Below are 26,551 nucleotides of genomic sequence, written 5' to 3'. Positions count from 1 at the left end.
TTCTTAAACCATCCCTTCCAGGGAATAAATTCCAAAGCACTTTAGGAAGCAGCAAAGACAGCACATTGTGGGACTTTCTTGGTTAATTTCTTTTCCTTATCTAAGAAGGCTCAGACATTTTTAATAATGTCCTTGGCCTGAGTTAGTAAAGTGAATTTTAATGGCAAGTAGGCTTATTTCTCTTCTAAACCCAGGGAAATTTTTAGAGAAATGGTCTATGAATCACTGTAAAGTTCTACATCCTGACAAAGGAGAGAGAGGTAGTGTGTCTCTATTTAGTACAAGGTTTGTTGTTACATTTACTACCGTGAGTTCCATTGAGGCTCCTATAATGACTATTTTGACAAGCTAAATCTGTCTTCCATCCAATTGTAAATAGAGCTGTTTCACTGTACACTGGGAAGAGAATAAACCTGTAAGGGGTGATGGAATAAACAAAGATGGATGGATGGGCTTAACTCTTACCATGAGGCATTTGCCTCCTAGTCAAATTCCAATGGAGCTTGATTCAAGATAGGGTCTTGTTCAGTCATACTCAAGAATAGATAAGATATTTGTTCTCCAGTTGGCTTCTGGATTACTTCTAACTGAGGTATTATTAATACATGATAACACAACTTCTGGTCTTAGGTGTGTGTGTGTGTGTGTGTTTGTGTGTGTATGTATGTATGAAGGGGTTGCCATACACTGGGTTTCCGCAGAAGCAGACCCTAAATCAAAGTCATGAGTGCAGCAGCTTATTTAGGAAGTGATCCCAGGAAGCACTGGAAGGGAAGTAAGGAAGTGAGTAAGGGAAGGAAAAGGGGTGTCAGGGAGCAGGTTGTCCCTGTGGGCTCCTGGAGCTCAAGGTTGCTGGGAAAGTTAGGTAGTGTAGAGCCAGTGTAGAGCATGCAGCTCAGGGTAATCCTCACCAAGGCACTAGTAACATTACTCTATATCCAGGCCATTTCCTGCCTGTATTTACCTGTCTTCTCAGGACACATGTGAGTTTGGAAACCTGCGATTAATTGATGAGTCAGATCAAATGGAGGATGGGTGTAATTATTGGTGCCTCGACTTTCTTGACACTGGGTGTTAAGAGGGATATCTTTGTAACTCAAACCATAGAAACATGAGAGGTTTTGCTAACTGCCACATTCTATCTTTTCAAAGTCTTCAATGTTATCTTTTTGTTAACAAACTCATAGCAACCATTTTGACATTTCTGGGTTAATATTCTTATTAATAACTCTTCTAGGGAGGACTCAACTTTGCAAAACTTTAGACATTTTCACAGCTGTGCCCAAAGCAAAGGAGAGATATGGGAAAACAAGACCTGTGCATAATCTCTCCAAATTCCATTTCTTTAACTTCCATTATCAAAGAATGAATCCAAGGAGGCAATCTAAGGAATACCACACAGTAGGAGTAAGGACATTAAATCAACTGCAATACTGTTACTTTAAGGAAATCTCAGGGACTTGGTGTGATAAAATGAACCTTAGATTAGGGTTTTGAAAACTCATTTTGGAGTCAAAAAACTTATTTTTGAGTCTAAAAATAAGTCTAAAACCTATTTTGGGGGGTTAGAAAACTTATTTATTTCATCTAGAGAAATAACCATGGTTTACTCTTCACCTATTCTGGTCTCAGTTTTAACATGTAAATGAGGAGAAGCCTGAATTATATGATCTCTCATTTTGCCAAATATTCAGCAAACTTATTTGTTTCTCTTTCTACTTACATTTTTTTCAGAAGGAAAGATAACATTTTCTTTTTCATTTTTATATCCTTTTCTCCCTATTACCTAAACAATCTCACAAACTTAGAAAACATTTGGAAAATATAGAAAAGAAATAAAGATCATGCTTATCATTCTATTTTAGTGTCTCTTTAATTCTTTCTCATGAGAACTATTTTTATGCAGTCAAAATTATAATGTATATATATATATATATATATATATATATATATATATATATATATATATATATATATATATATATATATATATATATATATATATATATATTTGTACAGCAGCAGTGGGAAGATAAAAACACCAGAAAGGAAGGCAGTATAGCTCTTTACAAATACTTAAAATATTGCCATATAGAAGAGATGACAGATTTGTTCTGTGCAAATTCAGATTATCAGTGAGAGGAAGGAACAACATCCATTTTGGCTTATTACAGGGAAAAGGGTTCCTTTTCTGTGTCCCTGGAGGATTAGTGGTACTCTATGGGCATGCAGCAGGGAAGAACCAGAGAGGTGTTAGCACAAGATGATGTCACTCCATTTTGGGGAAAATACAGTTCTTTTACTGTTTAAGGTCATATTCTGATACTCTATTTGGCACTTTCCATCTTTGTAAAGTCTTCATTGTAATCATTCCATTAGCAAACTCATAGCAGCCCTTTGGCCATTTCCACATTTCTGGGTTGAGTTCTTACTAATGAATGATTCTTCCAAGGAGGATGCAGATTGTAAAAACCTTTAGATCCCCACATCTGTGCCCAAGGCAAAGGAGAGGTGTAGGAAAACAGAATCTTTTCATTCACTCTCCAAATTCCATTTCTTTAATTTCTACTCCCAGCTACCTTAAATTGTACTGATTTTGCCTTGTACATTTCTCCTAATTGGTTTATTTCACCCCCTTTTCATATTCTGTTTTTGTAAAATTATATTTCAGACTCCTAACGTTCTGTTGGATTAATCACTGATGATTTGGCTCATATTAGCTGTGAGTAACACAAGTGGCAAAAGTAGCAAGGCAAGGAATGTCACATCCATTAAACCTTGCTCTGAAAAGCAAATCTGAATTCTGGAGAAATGGGTGAAAACAAGAACTCTAATTCTTACAAGATTTTCTCCATTCCTTTTTTTCCCCCTACTTCTTCTTTTTTTTTTTTTTCATTTTAGTACAGTTCTTAAAAATACATTTTAGGGTGCGTGGGAGTTAAATTGATCATCAGCTGGAAGTTAACTGTTCTGCTTGAGGAGCCTTCCAGAAGGGGACATTTGGATATTCAACATCCTTGTAAGATGAGAGAAGCATATTCAGGAGGAATTAAAACCTCTAGACATATCATTGCAGAAGGCATTTAGCTAAAACATTTTTCTACCAAATTGCCTCCTGAAGGTTTTATTGAGATTTACAACTGAGAGATTTTAGAAGGCAAGTAGAGAAAGGTGGAAATTCAGGCATGATCTGGAATAGATATGATTAGGCAGGAGGCCCGTTTTTTATTGGATGTCTGGTGCTTTAATTTCTCTCTATTGCAACAATTATTAATGATAGATGTATCTTACTTCTGGTGCCTTTAAATCTTCAAGGTGCATCTATTTGTTTTATTTCATATGCTCTTAAAACAAGAACTCTAACAATAGGAAATGAAGACATGAACCCCACTCAAAGAGCCCAGGTGTCTGAAAGATAATGGACTTTTACTAAAGTCTTACAAATAGTAAGTCTTACAAATAGTAATGAGACTTCGTTCCAGGTGTTCTGCTGTTTATTTCTTTTGTTTGTGTCCTGTACATCAGGGTATGGATGATTATACATATACTTCATCTGTTTACTTTTCAATAAATTATTCTCAAATGTGAGGCAGTAGAAATTGAAATAATGTTGACACAACAATGGTATATGACCTACTCTTGCCTCTGGAGAGAGACAGAATGGTACTGTAGAAAGAGCATTATGACGAAAGACAGAAACTGGGCTCAAATATTAGCTTCCCGCTACTTTGATTGAGATGGGTAAGCTGACTATTTTCACATTTCTTCTGAAACATATTTCCTTAAATTCTATTTTGAAATAAATATGTTCAGTAAAAACCATTTCTCTTTTGGGTCTTCCTTTTGATGTCCATCTGAACCTCAATGTCTACATATTTCTAAATTCTTTCCAATATGATCCTTACTTAGATGGTACCAGCTAGTAGTTCCCAATAGCTTGTTGTCCTGTGGCTACCAAGCATGGTGTCTACTTTTCTGTAAAGTGGCTTTTTCTAATATTCCATGGAAGAAGGAAATGTGGAAGATACCTATAATGTATACAGTTACTGAATCCCTGTTAAGTACTGAATTTCAGTTACAATCTCTGTAATTTGTCTCTCGGTTGGTTATTAGATTCACATCATCATTTTGTGTGGCTATCCTGTAGTTTCAGTGATGTCTAAATTCCCTAAATTCATTACTTCTAAAGAGAAACTGTGTTGTCTACTTTCCAAGTTTTGGACATTTTCCCGTTATCTTTCTGTTACTGATTTCTAGTTTGATTCCGTTTTGGTCGGAGAATACACTCTGCATCTTTTCAATTATTTGAAACTTGTTGAGGTTTGTTTTATGGCCCAAGATATGGTCTATATTTGTTTGTGGTCTGTGAATGTCTGAGACAATATGTATTCTGCTGTTCTTGGGTGATTTGTTCTATAAACATCAGTTAGACCCTGTTGGTTGATGGAGCAGGAAAGTCCACTGTGCTTACCCACATTTGTGCTTACTGTGTTTTCCCAAGATTTCTTTTTTAATCATTTCATTTCTGTATATAGAATTTTTTTTTATTTTAGGAAATGTCTCCTGGCAACAGATCTCTTAGTTTCCCTTCATCTGAGAAGGCCTTGATGTTTCCCTCATTACTGAAGGACATTTTCACTTGGTACAGAATTGTGGGTTATCAGTTCTTTGCTTTCAACACTTGAAAATTGTTGCAACTGTTCCATATGACCTCCATCATTTCTGATGAGAAATCAACTGTCATTCAAGTTTTTTTTTTTTCCCCTATAGGTAAGGTATAGCGTTTTGGGGGTTGTTTTTTGTTCTTTGGTTTCTTTAGTCTTCAGTTTTCAGATGTTTAGTTGTGATATGTCTCAGTGTGGATTTACTGAGTTTATCCTGTTTAAGATTCACTCTGCTTCTTGACTCAGAAGGTTTGTGTCTCGTCAAATTTAGGAAGTTTTCAGCCATTATTTATTTTTCAATTTTGCCCTGTTTCTCTTCTCTTTCCAGGAGTCTAATGACACAAATATTAGGTATTTATTTTAGTGCCACAGGTCCCAGGGGCTTTGTTCATCTTTATTTTATTGTCTTTCTTAGTTCGGTTTTAGATTTTTCTGGTCTTTTGTATGACAAATGATTTTTTCATTGAAACCTGCATCTGTTTTTATTATGTTTAAATAAGATTCTGGATCTTATTTAAACCTCCTGTTTCAGTTGGTTTTCTCTTACACAGTTCCAGCAGTGCAAGGGGTTAGGAGGACCACCTCATTACTGTTAGATGGAGATTGAATTCCCGGTTCTCCACTTGGCCTCTGTTGACTACTGAAGTGAGGATACTCCTTGTTATTACTGGACAGGTGTGGGAATTCTAGCTCCCATCGAGGAGTTCACTGACACGGCACTGCAGGTGACACTCATTTGCATGGATAAAAGAAAGAATATATAATAGTTCCTTCTGGAGTATTCTGGCACTGCTTCCTTGACTAGACATTATTCTCTAGCCTAACTGTCCAGGATACATGCAAAAGATACTAATGATTATTAACAAGTAATTCTCATCAATATCCTGATATTTAAATAAAATGGTTTGTTGACTTTATCTTAACACCAAAGAAAGAGGTGCTTTAAAGCTAAAGCCTCAATAGCCTCTGAAATTCTGGTGACACAGAAAACAGATATTGTAATAATGTTGTGTGTATCTTACTTTGTCTAAATAGAAGTTTCTCAGTTTCTATTAAGTACCTAAAGGGTTCTATGTACACCAAATTAAATAAAATTACCAGTTTAGAGAATTTAAACTGGTGAAGAAACTTCTGCACTTCAGCAACTGGCACTGGTTTAGTAAAGCCTAGTTGTTAGACATTTTTTCAATTCATGTCCTCACAAGGAGCAGAGTAGAATCCTTATGAATTATCCATGGTCAGAAGTCACATTTTAGCTTTCTTAGGCAAACCGAGTGAGCAAATCCTTTTATGATGCTACCTTCTCCAGGTAAAAGTTTTCATTGTCATTCTGCCTTATGTTGGGATTTTTACAGTTCAGTCTCCCCTCCACACAGTAGCTTCTTGAAGTAACATCCACATCTGACTAACTTCTATCTCTCATTCCTAGCAGAGAAAAAAATTATTATGTGTCAGGGTTCTCTTCTTGAGTAACCTGGTGCATTGCACACCCTCTCACAGCCAGTGGTGTGATCCAAATAGCAGCCAGCTATCTTTGTAAATGTCTGTCACTGATCACAAAGGAGGGCTTGAAAGGGAGCAGGTTAAGGTTGTGTGGTATAGAGATTAAGAGGCAGGGTCTGCCTTAGACCAGTCTTGAAATCTTGGAGAAGTTGCCTTATATCTCTGAGCCTCCATTTTTTCACCTATAAAATGTGAATATTAATAGCCCCCATCTTACAGAATTTTTCTAAGATAATGAATTATTTCATGTAAAATTCTTAGCACTCTGCCTGTCATACAGTAAACAATCAGTAGTTTCTTTCTGTCTTTCTGTTTTTTTTTTTTCACTGTTTGGTGCAAATCCATGCTGCATATTTGTGGTAGGTAGCCTATAAGATGGAATCTAATGGTTCTTGCCTCCTGGTATCCATGTCTTTATATGGTCCCCTCCCGTTATGTGGACTGGACCTGGTGACTGACTTCTAACAAACAGAATATGGCAAAAATAATGAGATGTCACATACATGATTTAAGTTACAAAAAACCCATCTTCTATCTTGCTTGCCCTCTCTCGCCCTCTCAAAGGCTTGTTCATAGGGAGATCAGCTGCTGTGTTGTAAGCTACCCTATGGAGATGCCAAGGGAAGAGGATTCTGCACAAAATCTAATCTGCAGACCAACAGCCTGTGAGAAACTGAATCCTGCCAATAGCCACAAGAATGAGCTTGGAAGTGAATCCTACCTTAGCTGGGTCTTGAGATGACTACAATTCTAGCCAACCTCTTGACTGCAACCTTTGAGAGACCCAAAGCCTGAGGACCCACTAAGCCACTCTCATACTTCTGACTCACAAAATAAATGTGTGTTGTTTGAAAACTCTATATTTTGGGGTAATTTGTTACATGGCAATAAATAACTAATAGAGTATTGGAAAAAGGACTAAGATCATAAGACCTATTGGTGATGACTCACGAGAATCCTTATATTCAGAAAGCTGCCCATTTATGGCCACATTTGTACATTTAGCCATGAGAGAAATATGCATGGTAAACACGTGTGCCTCCCGTGCTATGCCCCTTACCTGATACCCTACCTGATGTTTACCTGGTTGAACATAATTTATAATAAGCACAATATCTGAGGCTGAAGAGCAAAATAGTAGTGATGTGGGGCAGAGAAAAGGAGGGAAAAGAATTAGGACTGACATTTTATGTCTCTTAAAAAATCTGACCTTTTGGAAATATCACTGTGTACATTTAAAATATTAATAAAAGCTCTTGCTGTTAGTAGGCAAAGGGGGTTGTTGTCATGTGTGACCTTTTATTGAAGTAAAAGAAAATTGACAGTTTTATTAGCAGTAGAATATCACACGAGAAAATGCAAAGGAGGAAGAAAAGCTGCCACAGTAGTATTTAGTTACACAAGGTGAATATCGTTAAGCAGCTGTGATTTTATACAAGGGAAGCCTCAATGTGACTTTTGAGCCTCCTCCATTGAAGCCAGAGTAAATTATGGCTGGAATGGAAAGGCACTATTCCTATTCTATTCTTTCTGGGAGGATATATAAGTGTTTTTATATTTCCTTTCTTAAAAAAATTTTCAACCAAGTCATTCTCCCCAAGGTGAACTTATATACAGAACAGAAATAGACCCATGGACATACAAAACAACTTATGGTTGCCAAAAGGGAAAGAAGGGAGACATTAAATTAGGAGTTTGAGATTAATATATACACAGTACTATATATAAAATAGATAACCAACAGGACTTATTATATAGCACAGGGAACTGTACTCAATATTTTGTAATAACTTATAGGAGAAAATAATCTGAGAAAAATAGGAATATATGTATGTATAACTGAATCATTTTGCTGTACACCTAAAACTAACACAACATTGTAAATCAACTATACTTCAATTTTTAAAAAAGGAAAAGATAAAAAAAATTTTTTTAATTTTTAAAAAGCAACATCTGTCCAAGTCAGGAAATGTGGACTTAAAATCCAAAGCAATTTCTGTCTCAAATAAACTTAAATTTTCTTGGCAAAAAAGAAAAAAGAAATAAAGTAAAATCATGTAGAAAGGCTCCTAATCCCCTATGTCAAGCTACCCACTTATGCATTCAATCAACAAATATTTATTAAGAACTCACAACATGCTTGGCATTTTTCTAGGCTCAGAGGAATCAATGATAAAAAAAGAGATAAGGTCCTTGCCCTTGGGGAGCTTAGGTTCCAATGGGGAACATAGAAAATCAGCAAGCACAGAAATATGTGTAACTGATGTGTTGAAAGAACAAGCTCTAGAAGGAACAATCATAAAATAACACTATTTTTTCTCTCTGCAACTTAGTACAATTCTCTGTGAAATTAGTTCTTTCTTCTGGATGAAATGTTGGTCCAATTCCAACACTTCTTCAACTCATATCATCATTCAAACAATAAAAAGTTTCTCCAATCACTTTTAGGCACAAAACAGTTTCATTTAAGTAGTAAAAGTATTCAGTCCCAGGGACTACTCAAAACTCTTACTTACATTTATAGCTAAAGCTTCTCACTTTACCAACTAGTAGGGGTGGCCACAGTCTGTTTATCTCCATGAGATTTTCCCACTGAGTGTTTTGAACCACATAGGGGACACAGTCTCCAAAAGCCTCCATCAGACTGGGAACAAACCCTGAATGAGGGAGGGGAAATTCACAGCAAAACAACAACTCTCCCAAATTCCCTTTCTGAGATGTTTTAACCTTTTCATACACTTGAGGTGAGTGTTGGGCTCAAGCCACAAAACTTCTTATTCCCAGGGTCTTCTGCATGTTGTAGGCTAACCTCTCATTTCTAAAGGTGCAAGTACCTACCACCTACTGTTTTATTCCCAGCTTTTTATCACCTTAACCAAATTAGAGACAGAAAGAGCACCAATTAAATGTCTATCTATCTATCATTTAATGTATTTTCAAGGTCATAATATAGTAATAATAGCAATAATTAAAAATTAAAGCAAGGTATGACATAGTATATTATTGGTGTGATAGGAAAGGCTTTTAAGGAGGCAACCCTGCTCCACTGAAGGGATTTTACACAAAGGAAATAAGGAGGAACAGTGGCTCAAGGTGACCTTGGGCTTATTTACCAAATAAAATTTAAGCAATTTGATGGAAGGGATCATGACTTATGTTCCTGCAGCACTATATATTGTTCCTCACCCAGCACTGCACGGTAGAAAATGTTAAATAATTTTTGGTTTATTGAGTACATGATTGGAGAGATAGAAGCCAAGAGGTCCCTTGCTGATATTCTCAACTATGTGGATTCATGCCCATTAAATATGCCATCAATGTTGGTCAGGTTGGTGGGTCCAGTTTTGGGGTCTACCAGCCACCGAGCATTCTTCCTTTGGCTCACATTTCCCCTCCTTTCAGACCCTGAATTTCTTTGTCCAGAAAATCATTTATAAAACTGTGACTTGTATTTTAGAGATTGTTGACTTCAAAGAGAATCTCAGGATAAAGTTTGAACCTATCTTGGCTTGATATATGATTCTTCTTTTACTGATATATTTACAGATATAGAAAGTAAACTCAGGCATTTACAGAAAACTTTATGAATATTTGAAGGGCTCCCCATCAAGGGGAGTTAAGAGTCTAAGTGCTTTTATAGCAGAAAAAAATAGCGGTCATAGAGCTCAGAGTCAAATGGGAGTTGTAAGTGTAAACTACATGAAATCCATTTACTGGAAAATAAATATCCCTCTCTATGAAGGACCCAGCCAAGGACTGTTCTTATAATGTCTTCTAGGTTGTCTCTCTAACACTAGTCTAAACATCAGACTTACTCCATGTCTAAGGAATTTGTGTTGTCTGATAATCTATTAAATGGAACTCAGGGACAATGTAGGTTGTTCATGTAATTGAAGGATTAAGAGTATATGATTAAAATAGTTGGGATGGCCTAGACACAGAGCATGCAGACAGGACCACGGCATACTTTTTGCCCTCAAAGGCCAAACGAGTGTAACACTTTATTGACAATCTAATATTTGGGATACACAGAGTTAAGAAATATATCCTTAAAGTTAATTTCACCTATTCCTTTTTACCTTTAAAATGTGACTACAAGCATACCTTGGAAATATTGTGGGCTCATTTCCAAACCACCTCAATATAAGCAAATATCACAATAAAGTGAGTCACATGAATTTTTTGGCTTCCTAGTGCATATAAAAGTTACATGTACACCGTATTGTAGTCTATTAAGTATGCAACAACACTATGTCTAAGAAACAATGTATATACCTTAATTAAAAATAATTACTGCTAAAAAATGCTAACCATCATCTGAGCCTTCAGCAAGTTGTAGAAGTAACATCAAAGAACCCTGGTCACAGATTCTCATACCAGCTATAATAATAATGAAAGATCTGAAATATTTTGAGAATTACCAAAATGGGACACAGAGACATGAAGTGAGAAAATGCTGTTGGGAAAAGGATGCCGAGAGACTTGCTCCACACAGCATTGCCACAAACCTTCAATTTGTAAAAAAATGTAACATATGTGAAGTGCAATAAAGCAAAGCACAATAAAACGAGGTATGCCCATACTAGAAAACTTAAAATTCTGCAGGTGGCTCACATTATTCTGCTATTGGACAACACCCGTCTAGGAGGATCTGCCCACACATGCCCACAAGCCTGCATTTCAGCCCCTCACTGGTGAAAGCCTACAAGGGAGTTTCACTATTGATGCAGCCCAAGTCCATGGCCAGGATGTCTCATAAGTAGCATTTAGCTTCCCTGTCTGGACATGTAAGACCCTCAAGTCCTTATCCAAGCTTGCATCTTAAGTGCAGTGCTGTTTATAAAAACATTTTATAAATTTTTTTTCTTAGACAAGTGTGTGCCGAACTTTATGGATGGTGTCCCATAGGGGAGCATATAGGTCTTTTATTAAATCCTTAGAGTTGTAAAACTTCCTCATCCAGGTCAAATATCACAGACATTTGCCACGTACATCAATTATCAACTATCAGAGTAAAGTTTTAGACAGCAATCACCAACAATCGCCCATTAAGTTTTTCTTGTCTTTTTTTTCAAGAAAACCAAAGAAGGTAGAAGAGATCAGGTGTGACTGGAATAGGGACAGGACTGAGTAAGTAAGTGGAAAATCTCTTCCCAGAGAAACAACGGTGAGTAACTTTTTATTAATTGATAACAATTATGGATAACGACCCTGTTGCTTTCCCTCAGGAATTTCCTGGGTGAATTTTTCACTTACTCTTGTGGGTTTTAAATACTTCGAAGTAGGAAAATGTCTTTGTGGTAGATTGCTTGCAAAAATGGCCACAACTGTTCCTGTCCCTGTGTCCAAACCCCTTTGCCATGTGGCTTTGAAGTTTTTCCTCAGAGAGGTGGAACCTATTTCTCCATCCTTTGTATTTGGTCTGACCTGAGACTTGCTTGGACAAATGCAGCAGAAATGACATTGTGCCAGTTCTGAGTCTGGATCTCAAGAGACATTTCATGCTTCTGCCTTTCTTGTGGAACCCTGCACCACCATGAGAACAAGTCTGGGCTACCCTGGGCTTTATTTCCTTCCCACACGATAGAATATAAGTTTCTGAGGTTGGGTGAATACCAATTAACTCCTCTGTAACGTTTAAGTAACAAGCCTATTTGAATATTGAAATCATACTTCTGATCCAGAAAATGTCTTAATTTTAGATGATACTGCAAATTTAGAAGTCAGTTAAGAAGGTAGGAGACTATAAGTAGTCTGGTTCTACATGTTTTTAATAACGTCAGATGATTTTCAAGATTCTAAAACAATTGTATCACCAGACAAGTTCTCATGGAAAAGACCTGTTGTATTTTCTGAAATCACATCTTCAGTGATTCTGATCATTTCAGAATGTTTTCCACAGTTTTATTATGCCCTCTGAAGATTTGAATTCAGTCATTAAACTCCGTCCGCAAGCAAACAAATTGCCAATATTAGTTCCTTTTGAGTGGGATAATACCATAATCAGGGTGCTTTTTAGAGGCACATTTCTCTTCAGGGAAATTGTGCTGGCTTTAATGTAGCTAAGCTTAAATGTGAAGGTGATGTGCTCTGTGACACTTGGCTATGCTAGTGACTCAAATTAAGCATCCTACTTCAAATACGGACAAAAGAAAGAAGGTTCTTACAGAAATATTTCCTTTAAAAAATATCTGACTCAATGAAAGGAGTTACAGTCATGCAAACTGGCTCTTGGGTGGACTATATTTTTTCTCCTAAAACAAAAACAAATGTGAAGTAGGAGTTTTGGACAAGAGTCCCCACGGAATGGTGCTTGGGGGGAAGGCCACAGGGGAAGAGTATGGGTCTTTGGAAGTTCGCAGAGAATGGGCAGAAAGGAGGGGGTGGAGAGCTGAGCCCACTCCTACAAAATCCCAATCCTTCCATGACACCACGAAGCCCCACAAGAACCTCCTGAAACATAAGCAGGTTTGATTGCATTTCTTGAGGAGGCTAGAGAGGGTGTTGTTTTATGCCAGTGAATCTAAATGACTGATGTGGTCATGGGTGTGGACAAATAATAGAAAACATTAGAATCTGCCACTGGAATGCTGTAGGAGTGGCAGGCTTCTGGGGAGAAGGTGCTAGAAAAGCTGTGTGGTCTCCTTTGTTAAAGCTCCATGCTGGCTGCACTGTCCAACACAGCAGCCCCTAGCCACATGGGCCATTTAAACCCATATGTAAATGAATTAATCCTTTATTTAAGTAAAACTTCAGCTCCTCAGCCCCACATTTCAAATGTTTCAATTGCCACATTTCATTAGCTTGGCAAACCCAAACATTATATATTAATTCATTCAATTCATAGTTATTGAATGTTTATGTTTACAAGGTACATCCTAACAGCTATGTTAAGAATCAGCCAAACAGAAGGAGAACATGGACCCAAATAAAATACAGATATTCCTGAGTCTCCAATTTTTGTCAGTAACTTCAAAATCCATTCCTATCTAGCCTTTTACCAGGTATATTAAAAAGTGGCCAAACTGATGACTCTGAATTTTATTACCTCTCGGTATCTGTCTTCTGACATGATGAGAAATGAAATGGCCAAATTGCAGATAAGTGAAAAGAGAAGTAAGAAAAGGGCAGGATCCACCAGCTAGTTAATTGCTACTTGAAAAAGTGTGAGCTGAAGATATGCCCCTTATCTTGCTATCTATCTTATATTCTAGCGGCAGCTAAAAAAGTAGAAAATTGTCAGTGCTTCAAGTTGGGGATGGATACCTTTTGAATGTCTACTGACACCAAGCAGTTATGAATAAACATAGTGCATCACCCGCATGACTATTTTTCTAAGAAAAAATAAGCATGAAAATGTTTCTATTCATTGTGATGACAAGAGAGAAAATGTTTCTTTAGTTAGAGTATGTAATTTAGAGTTATGAACCGAATACTGCTCTGGAAACCATGTCCATCGTCTTTTTGAGGAAACATATCCTTATGCTGTAAAGCTTTCTTTACAGAGTCCATGGATTTCTATGGTATTTAGTAATCATGGAAAAGAATTCCTCCTGTTTTCTCTCTTACGACTGAATCTGTTGAATCTTACATAGAGCGTTTTATCTAGAATGACATTCGAATTGGGAGTGTTACCCTGGGTGAGGGATAGAACTACCAACTACTATTCTCTCCTCCAAAGAGAACAAAAAACCTCTTCTTCTTTGTGTGTAATTGCCTGATGGGGCAAACGTCTTGAGTTTCTTGTTTGATAGAACATATCATCAGACTGTGCTATTTTGAGGCATGGTCACCATATAATTCATATAATATAAATTCATACAATTCACATAATTCATCTGTACATATTTCACCACCTGGCTATTCCTTTTGTGTAAGTTTTGGTGAGGAGGGATTTGAATGAAAAGACCAATATAAGACCAGAGCTGCTTACAGCCAGGAATGTATACTCAAGAGACAGAGAAAATGAAAGAGACCATATGTAGTGTGGATTATACCCAGATTATTAGCAAATGAAAATGTGCACAACAGGGACAGTGCTCTGTCAGAGGTTAAATTTCTCTTTTTATTGAATGTGTTCTAGATGGAGATGATGATTCACTTTGGGACACAAAATCTATTTCTTTACATCACATGTGACAGGAGGGGGAAATGTACGTGTGTGTGTGGGGGGGGTATGTGTGGGTGTGTAATCTGTCTTTGTGGGTCAAAGGAGGAAAGTTTTCAAGGATGCAACTTCGGAGATCTAAAAGGAGGACTGTGGCATCCTAAGAAGGGAATAGAGGAATTGATAAGTATTGGGAAGGCTAGGGTCAGTGAGCAAAATGAAGGATACTGGATGATGGGCAGCCTGTCAGAACCTGATAGCAGTGCCTAGCTGAGAGACCCATCCCAGAACTCAGCCCTGAACATGGCTCAATAGGCAGTAAGACAGGTGGTCAGCCTGATACTGCCTCCCCCAATCTACCTCTACTCTGGCCACATCATCTGAGTGTCTTCCAGTTACCACATTCGATGCTGCAGAGATGCCCCAAGGCTGTGGAAAGCTCTATAAGATTTGTTAACATTTAATGAGGTAAAGGTGCTTGCTGCATTGATGTTGATGTCAATAGCTAGCTAGTGGTTGGAGATCCCAGGTCCTGACACTCTGGTGGTAGACTGAGTTGTACTAATAGACAGAAGGGAGTGGTAACCTCAGTTGCCTTATGCAGATTCTGAAGGCAACAATGTGCATTTGTAAAGATTCACAGACACATGTTTTTAAAAATGCAAAATTTAGAGTTTAAGAAAATAAACAGATGACTAATATTTCCCAACTTTAAGACTTACTATAAAGCTATAGTAAAGAAGATGGTGGGCTATTGGTGAAAAATAGACAAACATACCAATGAGAGAGAAAAGAGATACCATAAATAGACCCACACAAATATAGTGAACTGATCTTTGAAAAAGAGCAAGAGCAATTCAAAGGGGAAATGATAGGCTTTTCAACAAATGGTGCTGAAACAACTGAACATCCACAAGCCAAAAAAAAAAAAATGAAAGATGAAAGAAAGAAAAGAAAAGAAAAAGAATGTAGACATAAGCCTTACACTTTGCACAAAAATTAACTTAAAAGGGATCATAGACCTAAATGTAAAATGAAAAATTATAAAATTCCTAGAAACTAGCATAGGAGAAAATCTAGGTGGCCTTAGGTTTGGTGATGTCTTTTAGACACAATAACAAAAACACAATCTATTAGAGAAAAAACTGACAAGTTGGACTTTATTAAAATGAAAACCTTTTGCTCTGTGAAAGACACTGTTCAGAGAATGAATGACAAGTCACAGATGGAGAGAAAATATTTGCAAAACACATATCTGATAAAGGACTTGTATCTAAAATATACAAAGAATTCTTAAAACTCATCAATAAGAAAGCAAACAACCCAATTTAAAATAGGCAAAATATCTGGACACCTCATCGAAGATAAACAAATGGAAAACAAACATATGAAAATATCTTCAATACCATATGTCATTAAAAAATTGCAAATTAAAACAACAATGAGATACCACTGTACACCTGTCATAGTGGCTAAAATCCAAAACATGGACAACATCAAGTGCTGACGAGGACATGGAGCAACAGGAACTCTCATTCATTGTTCATGGGAATGCACAATAATACAGCCACTTCAGGAGATCGTCTAGCAGTTTCTTATAAAATGAAACATACTCTTACCATTTGATCCAGCCATTGCACACCTTGGTAATTACTCAAATGAATTGAAAACTTATGTCCACATAAAAACCTGCACATGAATGTTTATAGCAGCTTTATGCATAATTGTCAAGATAGATACAACCAAAAACACACTGTGGTATAGACATACAATGGAATATTATTCATTTAAAAAAAAGAAATAAGCTATGAAATTGTGAATAGAGATGGAGGAACCTTAAATACAAGTTGCTAAGTGAAAGAAGCCAATCTGAAAAGGCCACAAACTGTAAGATCTCAACAATACAACATTCTGTAAAAAAGGCAAAACTTGGGAGAAAGTAAAAAAAAAAAATCAGTGATTGCCAAGGGTGTGGGGGAGGGATGGATGAATAGGCTGAGCACAGAGAAATTTTAGGGCAGTGAAACTATCCTATATGATACTGTAAGTGTTGAAACATGTCATTATACACTTATTAAAACCCATAGAATGCACAACACAAAAAATGAACCCCAATGTAAACTATGAAATCTAGTTAATAATGCATTAATATTGGCTGATCAATTGTGACAAATATACCATATTAATGCAAGATTTTAATAATAGGTGAAATTAGGTGGAGGGGAGGTGAGGGTATGTGGGAACTCTCTGTATTTTCCACTCATGCTTGTTTTTCTAGAAAGCTAAAACTTTTCTTAAAAAATAAAATTTATTAACAACAACAGCAACAAAACAAATCTGATTTTTAAAAAGCCAAAGTACTTGAATAGACATTTCTCCGAAGAAGGTGCACAAATGACCAATAAGAACATGAAAAAATATTTAGCATCATTGATCTTTAGGGAAATGCAAATCAGAACCAACTCACACCAATTAGGATGGCTACTGTTAAGAAAAAAAAACTAAAATAACAAGCATTGGTGAGGATACGGAGAAATTTAAACCCCTGGGCGCTGCTGGTGAAAATGTAAAATTGTGTAGCTGCTATGGACAACAGTAGGACAGTTCTTCAAAAAATTAGAAGTAGAATTACCATATTATCCAGCAATTGGACTTGTCTGGCTTACATCATCTGCTACCACAATTCACAATCAGAAATCTAGAAAATATTGCTTGTCTACAGACTACCAGACTTCCAACTGATCTCCAACCTCAGCTCCTGATCTATTGTCCAACAGAACATGAAGATAATGTAACACCAGTGACTTCAGAGCAATGGCTCTTGGTTCAAGTCTGGAGGAGGGGGGGCTTTGCTTAGTCTTATAGGGTGGCAGTAACTGTGGTGGTTACCAGTTCAGAATCCATGTACAGATCACTGGATTCCAAACCTAGCCCTATTATATTACTTAATTATGTAGAACAGATGTTTTCTTTTCTCAGTCTTTGTTTCTTCATCTATAAAACAGAGCCAATAATAGTAACGAACTCATGGGAATGTTACAGAGCCCAGTGACATAATCCATGCAAATAACTTGGCATGACTTTCACCATCATCTTTTCCAACTTCTCCAAGCTGAAGTCACCATGGCAGGTGAGAAGTCATCTGTATCCCAGAGCTCTGGGTACACCTTCCTGCCTCTATGTATTTGTTAATGTTGTACCCTCCACATAGAACTTTTCTTCTTTTTTAAAATTTAAGTACAACTTACAGTAGTTTTAGAAAACTCTTTCTGAATTGCCCTATGTGCTGATGCAGATATTATATGCTGCCTTGTATTTTTAGTGCATTCTCCTTCCGTTATTAGATGCCAGTGGAATGCCTACCATTTGTCAGTCTAAGCTTAGACAGAAAGGGATATGTGTTGCCTTATGTAAAGTCTAAAATGGCTTAACTTCAGAAACAGTGATCACTATGACAGTCTTTTCTTCTCTCAGTCCTGTTTCTTTTCTCTGTTGAATTTATTCTCTGGCAGAATCACCTCAAATGATGGCAAGGATGGCCTCTAGCAGCTTGAGGCTTATTCTCCACCAACACAAGGATAAGAAAGACCCTCTTTCTTGGAACCTCCATTAAAAGCCCTAGTTCGGGCTTTCATTGGCCTGCTTTGGCTGATGGCCCTATTCTCTAGCCAGTTGGTGAGGCTAATGCTGAGTTAGTCTGGCCTAGGTAGAGACAGTGCCAACCAAGAGAACCCAAAGAAAAGGGAGAGGCTCTGCCAGGTGGAAGGTAAGGGCCCTGCTTTCCAGACAAGAGATAGCAGGCTGGCAAAAATAAGTGATTTCCATTACAGACTCCAAGAAGATGTGTAGAGCCTGGGGTTTCAGGATAATGCTGCTTTTGGACCCTGTCATTTGTACACACAGTAGGGGCCTTTATTTTATTGCCAGAGTACACATTCAGGGACAAATCAAGACCATTGACTCCAGTATTGCCCAGTAACCTCAAATGTCATTTTGCTGTTCTTTTTATGAATAATGTATATTCATGTGGTAATGAAACCAAGGGTAATCATCAGTTAGATCCATTGTACCTGTAACCTGCCTTCACTGATCAAGCTCACTTTAATTGTTGCTACCAAACCTTGCATGTTCTCCAAGCTGCATGCAGCCTAAACAATAAGATGTTTGCCAGAGTTGTTTCTTAGGAACTTGGAGCAGTGTCAAGTTCAAGCTTGAGTTGGTTAAGACTTATCCTGTGTTCTTGGGAAAGTTAAAACAAAACAAAACAAAAACAAACAAAAAACACTTTGCACCAGATTCCTCATCTCCTCAATGAAGGCTCAGGTATGATTATAAGGGTCAAGAAAGACATGATATGTCAAGTGTGTATTTGGTGAGCACTCAACTGATGTTAGTTATTATGAGTAGTATAATCTGAAATAAAGTAAAAAAATAAAATAGAAAAGAACTAAGCAAATTCACTTGACCAATGACATCGCTTTTTCACCAATTCTGGAACTTTGCCATAAGTAATCTCAGAAATCCACTCAAGCTTTAGAAATACATACCCTAAGTTATTTCTTAGGGATTCTTTGAAAATTCAGATTTCTTTGTTTTCAGTGTTTTTTTCCCTTAAGTTATTTATGATTGCTTCATATTTTTTTGACACTGGTAATAAACTAGTTTTTATGCTGTCTTAAAATACTAAACTGCTTTGTTCAGTAGTTGTCTTTTAAAAGTTAATGTATTTTCAGTTTGCTTGTAAGAATACTTCTATCAGTATTTGAAAATAGAGCTTGAGAAAGGTTATTGGTAAAAATATTTTCTCTAAAATGTTTTAATTTACAAAGTCAAGAAATAAATTGACACATTTTGCTCAAGATTCTATTAAGAAATAGCACCTTTCCCTAATATATATTAGTTTTCATCTTATTTTCATCTATTATAAAGTTTGTGGGTTCAAAATGAGCACGCAGGTTTTTTTTTGTTGTTGTTGTTGGTTTTTTTTTGCGGTATGCGGGCCTCTCACTGTTGTGGCCTCTCCCGTTGTGGAGCACAGGCTCCGGACGCGCAGGCTCAGCGGCCATGGCACACGGGCCTAGCCGCTCCGCGGCATGTGGGATCTTCCCGGACTGGGTCACGAACCCGTGTCCCCTGCATCGGCAGGCGGACTCCCAACCACCGCACCACCAGGGAAGCCCGAGCACGCAGTTTCGAAGTAACTAGTAAGAAAGCATTCTCAATTTGGTTTTAGCAATGATATGAACATAGACCATAATTACATCAAAAATAGTGTCTCTACAGTGGTATAAATAAAAGGGAAAGATGTGTAAGGAAAAGAAAGGGAACTGGGAAATTCATCTGGTTAAGACCACAAGAAATATTAAAAGCAAGAAAAGCTGCATTCATATCTAAATCCTAATATACTTTTAATTGCAATAGATAGAAAACTATGCTCAAATTGGCTTAAACAAAAAAACAGGAATTTATTATTTTATTAGCTCACACATTCTTAGAATTCTTAGGGGTGAGTCAGGCTTCATGCTTCATTTAATCAAACCTCAATTTCTCTCTTTCAGTCTTTCTGTCTTCTCAGTTGACTTTTTCTTGGGCTCTACAAACCAGGAGAAGAAGGAGAGCTCTCCTCCTTAACAGCTGAATATTGGGCCTCTCATATCTGTGATTTTGACCAAGTTCTCATGCCAGAACCAGTCCCTGAGGCCAGGGGGATATGATGCCCTGTCTGGGTAGACCTGAGTCTTATGTCCCTTCCTGAAGTCAGAGGTGTAGTCACCATCATAAACCACATGTGGTGATGGTGGAGGAGGCGAGAGTTCCTCAGGAAAAATCAAATGCATTTATTGGAAAGGGAAAGATGACTGGGTACTCCAATGTCCAGTTTAAACTCTATTTTCTCTGTGGCATCTTTCCAGATCACTGATTACACGCTGACTATTTATTCCTCTCAACACCTAAAAGATACTGGAAGTGAGGGACTTCATGGGGGGACCATTCCTTTAATTCCCTGTACTGTTTTTTGTTTTGTTTTGTTTTGTTTTGTTTAATCTTATATCATTCCAGTAGATGCTGTTGATGCCCTGTCCAGAATCCCATTAATGGCCAAGGCACCTGCTGCCCCAGCTGCTGTGAGTGTTGACTGCTAATATCTCACAGTTACCCTCCTTTTTACAGAATTGCTCTCAGCAATTTGGCCAAGAGTTTATGTCCGCTACTCCCAACCCAGGGGCAGCCCACAGCCAGATACTCTCTCACAGAGTACAAAGGGCTGATTCCAGCTAGGCCCACATCCTTCCTTAGCTCCTTCCCCTGGCCCATCCTGCCTCTCTCACTCCCCTTCGCCTGAGAACCCTCCCCCAATAAGTCATGTGTACCAACTTTCTTTCTCAGGCTCTACTTCTATGGAACTTGGCCTAAGATAATTATTCAACTTATCACATTTATTTACCTCTAAGTTTTAACATCTTCAAAGGCGAAGACCATGTTTTGGTCCATCCCTAATTTTTAATATTATTTAACTTTTCATATACATATGTAGTGCTTTTCCAACTGACTTGAGAAGACAAGACCACGTCTTCTATTTGCAGTGTTTCTCAAACACTAATGTTTATACAGGTCCCCTGGAGATGTTACCAAGAGGACTCAGTCAGCCTGGGTTGGGACCTGGGATCTGCATTTCTAATAAGTTCCCAGAAGATGCTGATGCTGCTGGTCTGGGACTCATGCTTCGAGTAGCAAGTTCTACTAGGCACAAGTTATTTTAAATCACCCACGGTATTTAGTACCATACTTTCTAGCCAGTAAGCACTCAGTAAATGTTTATTATTGGATTATAAACTAATTGAAGAACAAAAGAATGGAAGGCATTTTAATTGAAAAGAAAGCTTATTTAAAAAGTATGATCCCTGGGACTTCCCTGGTGGTCCCATGGTTAAGACTTTGCCTTCCAGTGCAGGGGGTGCAGGTTCGATCCCTGGTTGGGGAGTGACAGCCCACATGCCTGGCAGCCAAAAAAAAAAAAAAAAAAAAAACCAAAACCTAAAACAGAAGCAATATTGTAGCAAATTCAGTAAAGCCTTTAAAAATGGTCCATATCAAAAAAAATCTTTAAAAAAAAGTATGATACCTAAATGTATACAGATTCTCTGTCTTACTTGGAGGACTCTCAGTAGAAGTTACTAAAGGAGGCATTTTTAAAGTTTCCAGACAACCCGCAATAGAAATACTTCCTAAACCTAGTTTCTTCTGTTCTAGGACCCAGAGCTAAGGGGCCAATTAGTAATGGGGCCAGTATTTCTCAGATATGCCAACAGAGATCGAAAATGGCAATTTTGGGAAGAAATAGAATGTGATTTCTTATTTGCCATGGGAGATCCAATGTCCATGCAGGGCATCAGCTTCTGAGTTTAATCTTAAATTCAGTTATGCTTGAACATTTGATTTATTTCTAAGGATAGGATAATGGCTACACTCAGGCTTCTGCTGGGATGCACATTATGGGTCCTGGGGCTTTGTGTGGCTTCATACCACCTCTCACAGCTCAGCCATCCCTCTGACATTATATCCTACTAATTGTAGCTGAGATACCAATCAGTCTGTCATTTCTGGAATCCTGCAGTATCAGGTTGTACTCTTACCAGAGAATGTGATTCTTTACTTTCAGCCCCAGACTCTTCTTTTAGAACAAAAATGTGTGTTCATTATGTTTACATGTCCCGTGAGAGGGAGAAAACTCTAAGTTTAACAGATCCTGATGTCCCTACACTGGAAATACATGAAGCAGGACAGTCTACTTAGAATAAAGATGTGGTTTTCAATTCTGGGTGCATCAGAATTGTCTGGAGACTTCTGTGAAAATACAGTTTCAGTAATTCTGGGGCAGAATCCAGGCATCTCCAGTATCAAGCTCTCCACGAGATTCTGATGCAAGAGGTTGAATCATTGGTGTTAAGTGGTAATTATCAAACAGTCATGTGCATCAGAATCATCTGGAGGGATTTTATAAACACAGATTCCTGAGCCTCACCTCCGACATCCTGAATCAGCAGATCTGGGAAGGGGCCTGAGAATTTGTATTCTAATAAGCTTAGTGATGCTGGTCCTGCTGGTCCATGGATCACACTTAGCACTGGTATAGATGCATATTAGAATCATCTGGGGGAGATTTTAAGATATTCATGTTCAGCACAATTACCAGCACATCTGGGGGGTAGATATGCATCAGTACCAAAGCATCAGTATTTTTTTTTTTTTTTTTTTTGCGGTACATGGGCCCCTCACTGCTGTGGCCTCTCCTGTTGTGGAGCACAGGCTACGGAGGCGCAGGCTCAGCGGCCATTGCTCATGGGCCCAGCCGCTCCACGACATGTGGGAGAGTAATGGTGCATCAATTTTACCCACAATTTGTAAATAAAGCCAGATGTGGGTGCATGCAATGGTGAAGAGCATCCACTTTGTGACAGGCAAACACAGATGCAAATCCCAGCACAGCCATCAAATTACTGGGGGGCAGGGTACACATTACTTAATCCTTCTAAGCCTCAATACCCTCACCTATGAAATGGGTATAATACCATTAGTAACTTCCTCAAAGCAATGAGATCATGAGTTAAAGATTTTGGCTCGAAGTTTGACACATAGCAACTGCTCAATAAATGCACATGGACATTATTATTGTACAATTGGTTATTATTACTATTGCTATAGTATAAAGACTTTTACTGAGAATTTCTCCTTGCCACATAGAATGCTTCTTGGAACTACTTGCTTATGTATGATTCTCTTTATTTTAGAGAGTCTATGTTGTTTGTCTATGTTGGGGGGTGAAGTAGACCTTTAGCATTATTTTCCATATAGACAGCACATTTATCTTTAAGAGGCATTCACCTCTCTGTGAATATGTTTCTCAGATGATTTCCCAAGTACAGATTTTCAGGACAAAAAGGTATGTTTGGGAGGGTGTAAACTGAAAACGTTGAAGTTATATCACACCCGAAAAGCTAAGGAGAGAGACTGCTTTTAAAAATGTCCCCAACCCTATGCCTTTCCTGTGTCCACACTCTTTGTGATGTGAGTGTGGACAGTTCTTCTGTCTGTGATACAGTTCTCCCCATCGGGAGGAGGGGTCTCTAGGCCACCCCTGGACTCTGGGCTGCCTTGTAACTTGCTTTGGCCAATAGAATATGGTGGAAATGACTGGGAACAAGTTCTGAACCTGGACCTCAAGAGCCCTTGCACACTTCTGTTCTCTCTTTTGCTCTTCCGTCTTCATCATGGAAACATGCCAGTCTTGCCTGAAAGGGTATGAGACATAGACAGCAAGGTCAAATCTGCCCAAATGTCCTGACTGAGGCTGCAGATACATGAAGGAACCCAGCCAAGATCAACAAAGTCTCCTGAACAACCCATAGCACACAACAGGTGCATGAAAATTCAGTTTGGATTAGCAGAACCACCCATTAAACCCATTGAATTATGAGAAATAATAATTTAAGCCACTAAATTTGGGGGGTGGTTTATTACATGGCAAGAAGATTGAATAGAAAGAAGAAAGAAAAAGGAGTAAAAATGATGGGGATGGAAGACACATTTCACTACTTCCAAAAAAATTGTTTAGTGTTGGTCTTCTGGACATATTACATATAACATTAATGAACAAACATTTACTTACTTCCACAAAAATAAACTATATTTTATGGCAGCAGTGGAATTAGAATGTCCTGGTCATTTAATGGAAGAATGGTCTTCATTTTGGTTGCTTGTTTGTAATCAGCAACCTGCAGACAAACTCAGGAAGCCTCCAGGAGGAGAGACCTCCTGGCGGATTCTGTCCCAGACAAAAGCCAGATAACGTTTCTAGTGTGTCGGTCACAGATGAGGCTAAAGCAATAATAGAGTGTGCCAGTTTCCCATTTGGGGCTTATAAGACTTAGCAGGTGGTACAAGTTACAGATCTATATACAGAGTCTTCCCAAGTAGTGGGAATTGAGGACAGAAGGCAGTAGGCAAACTATTAATTTTGCTTTTTAAAGAAACTGCCACCAGGAACATGGACACATAATGCTTATCTTCGTAGAGCCATTGGCAAGCCCACAAAGAAAGGTACTTTTAGGTCAGGAGCTAGGGCCACCGTGTCCTTATCAGCACTGAAATCCCAGATCCACTCCTCAATAGAGAAAATAAGAACGGCCAACCTCCTCCTGTAACACAGCTGTTCTTTTGTAAATATGCTTTAACTGTTCAACCCCATAAGACTTCAGTACCTACAAATGTATTATCTAATCATTTTACACAAAGCTAAGTTGGTGTTGAATTTCTTTAAAGTGCCTGAATAAATTTGGCAAGCAAGCTTACAGAAAGCAATTTGACACATCCAATATTCCATATCGGGATGTGGTCTGTGTGTGCGATTTGACGTAGATAATTTGTGATCAGCAACGTGGAAGACAGGGACAACAAACAAATAACATTGCTCTCTTAGATTAGTTAGGTCACAATGCCTATGACAAGAATGCCTCAACCCCAGGAGTCATTGATTAATATACAGGTAATTTCTAGGTTGTATTGGATTTACTCAGCACCTTCTGTTATGTAATGGGATTTTCTGGTGGTCAAAGCAACCAAGATCCATTCCTTCAGAAAAATTGACCTTCAGAAAGGTCAACATTAGAAAGGAAGTCAGACAACATTTAAACAGTGAAACTATAATGGACAGACATTATTAGAGGTGAAGGGCAGAGAGCTAGACTGCAAAGGACAGCATTAAAGAAATGGTCACTGGGATGCTGGAAATACTTCTGAAGGAAGAGTATGAATTTGCCGACTTGAAAAGTTGAGAAAGGCCACTTCTGACAAGAGACACAGCTTGTGTAGTATTCTGATGCCACGATGGACCTTTGTATATTTGGGAAACAGTAGTTGCTTGGTACAGCTAGAGGTTAGGCTCACTGGGAAAGGTAGGAGGAGCTGGAGCTGGAGGATCTGGTCTGGGTCAGATGGTGGATGCTCAAGGTGCCAGGATAAGGATTTTATCCTGGAAGAAATGGAAGAGGGGAAGGCTGAAGGCAGAGAGGCCATTGAATGGAATATGGAGGTAGTCTACATCATAGAAGGAGAGAGCCTGCAATAAATTGTTGGCCCCTGCTTGGCAGGAAGCAAACCCTGAGCTAGGATTTGTGTTCAACTGATTTACAAAGGCATTGCTCACAAAAGAATGCATGAGGAAATATGGGAAGCAGAACAGAGAAGGCAAAAAACAAAAACAAGGATGTGTGCTCAGGAATGGGCTCAGTCTCAGCTTAATCCCCAAATGAGATCTGTAGCATAAATTACACCTCACTCTGTATCACATACCTGTTTGCCATTGGCTAGAAGCTATACTGAAGGAGACGTGGACTCTGATACACCTCTGGATCTCTCTATAGGGGAAGCACACAAATCCTTGGCTTAGGGTCTGCTTCATCCTGACCATCCTGACCAGGAGCACAATAAGAGTCCATGCCCAAGGACCATCCTCTGAAGGTCAGAAGTATGAGTTTTTAGAGGCGAGAGCACAGAAGCTGGGCAATGGTGGCACAGTAGTGGTAAAAACATCCTTTGGAATCTGGGCAGAGTACCAACAGTATCTATTACACAGTGACAGTGGAGAAAGGGGGACAAAGACAATCATTTTCAAACTGTGTTTCCAGGAACATTTAATTCTGTGAAATTTCTGTAAGTGTTAGCAATGGGAGTGGTGGTTGTAAACTTGAACATGCTGGATTACACAAAATTAAAGACCTTCTCTACTGTAGGAATTCTCAGGTTCTTTGATGTCCCAAGAGAAAAATCAAATACGAAGCATCTTCAAGCTCACTTTGGGAAATGCTTGATTGAGGAGGCATTAGGAGTTTGCACTGACTGAATTAAGGGGTGATTATAAGTGGTGAGGGTGAGGAAGGCATTTGGGATGACTCTTGTGTTTCTGATTTGTGCAGTGGGATGGTACGTCAGGTTGGGATGTGGTCAATAAGATGATTAGTTCAACTTTGGATTTGTTGGAGTTAAAATCTTTATAGGAAGAATAGAAACCTGTGCTGGGGATTTAGCTTTAGGAGGTACAAATTCAGTCACATTTGTAGATGAGATTATTCAGGATGAGGGTGTAGAATAGAGGGAGAGAAAAGCGCTGAGGATGGACATATGGAAAATATCAGTGTTTAACTGGAAGAAATAAAAGCAGCCCACAGAGTAAATGGATAAAGAAGCAGTAGAAATATTAGAGAACCAAGGAAGAAGAGAC

This window comes from Mesoplodon bidens (assembly GCF_964165515.1).
Source record: "Mesoplodon bidens genome assembly, chromosome: 15".
NCBI lineage: Eukaryota > Metazoa > Chordata > Mammalia > Artiodactyla > Ziphiidae > Mesoplodon > Mesoplodon bidens.
The sequence above is the reverse complement of the archived record's forward strand: the minus strand, read 5'-3'. Positions refer to the sequence as shown.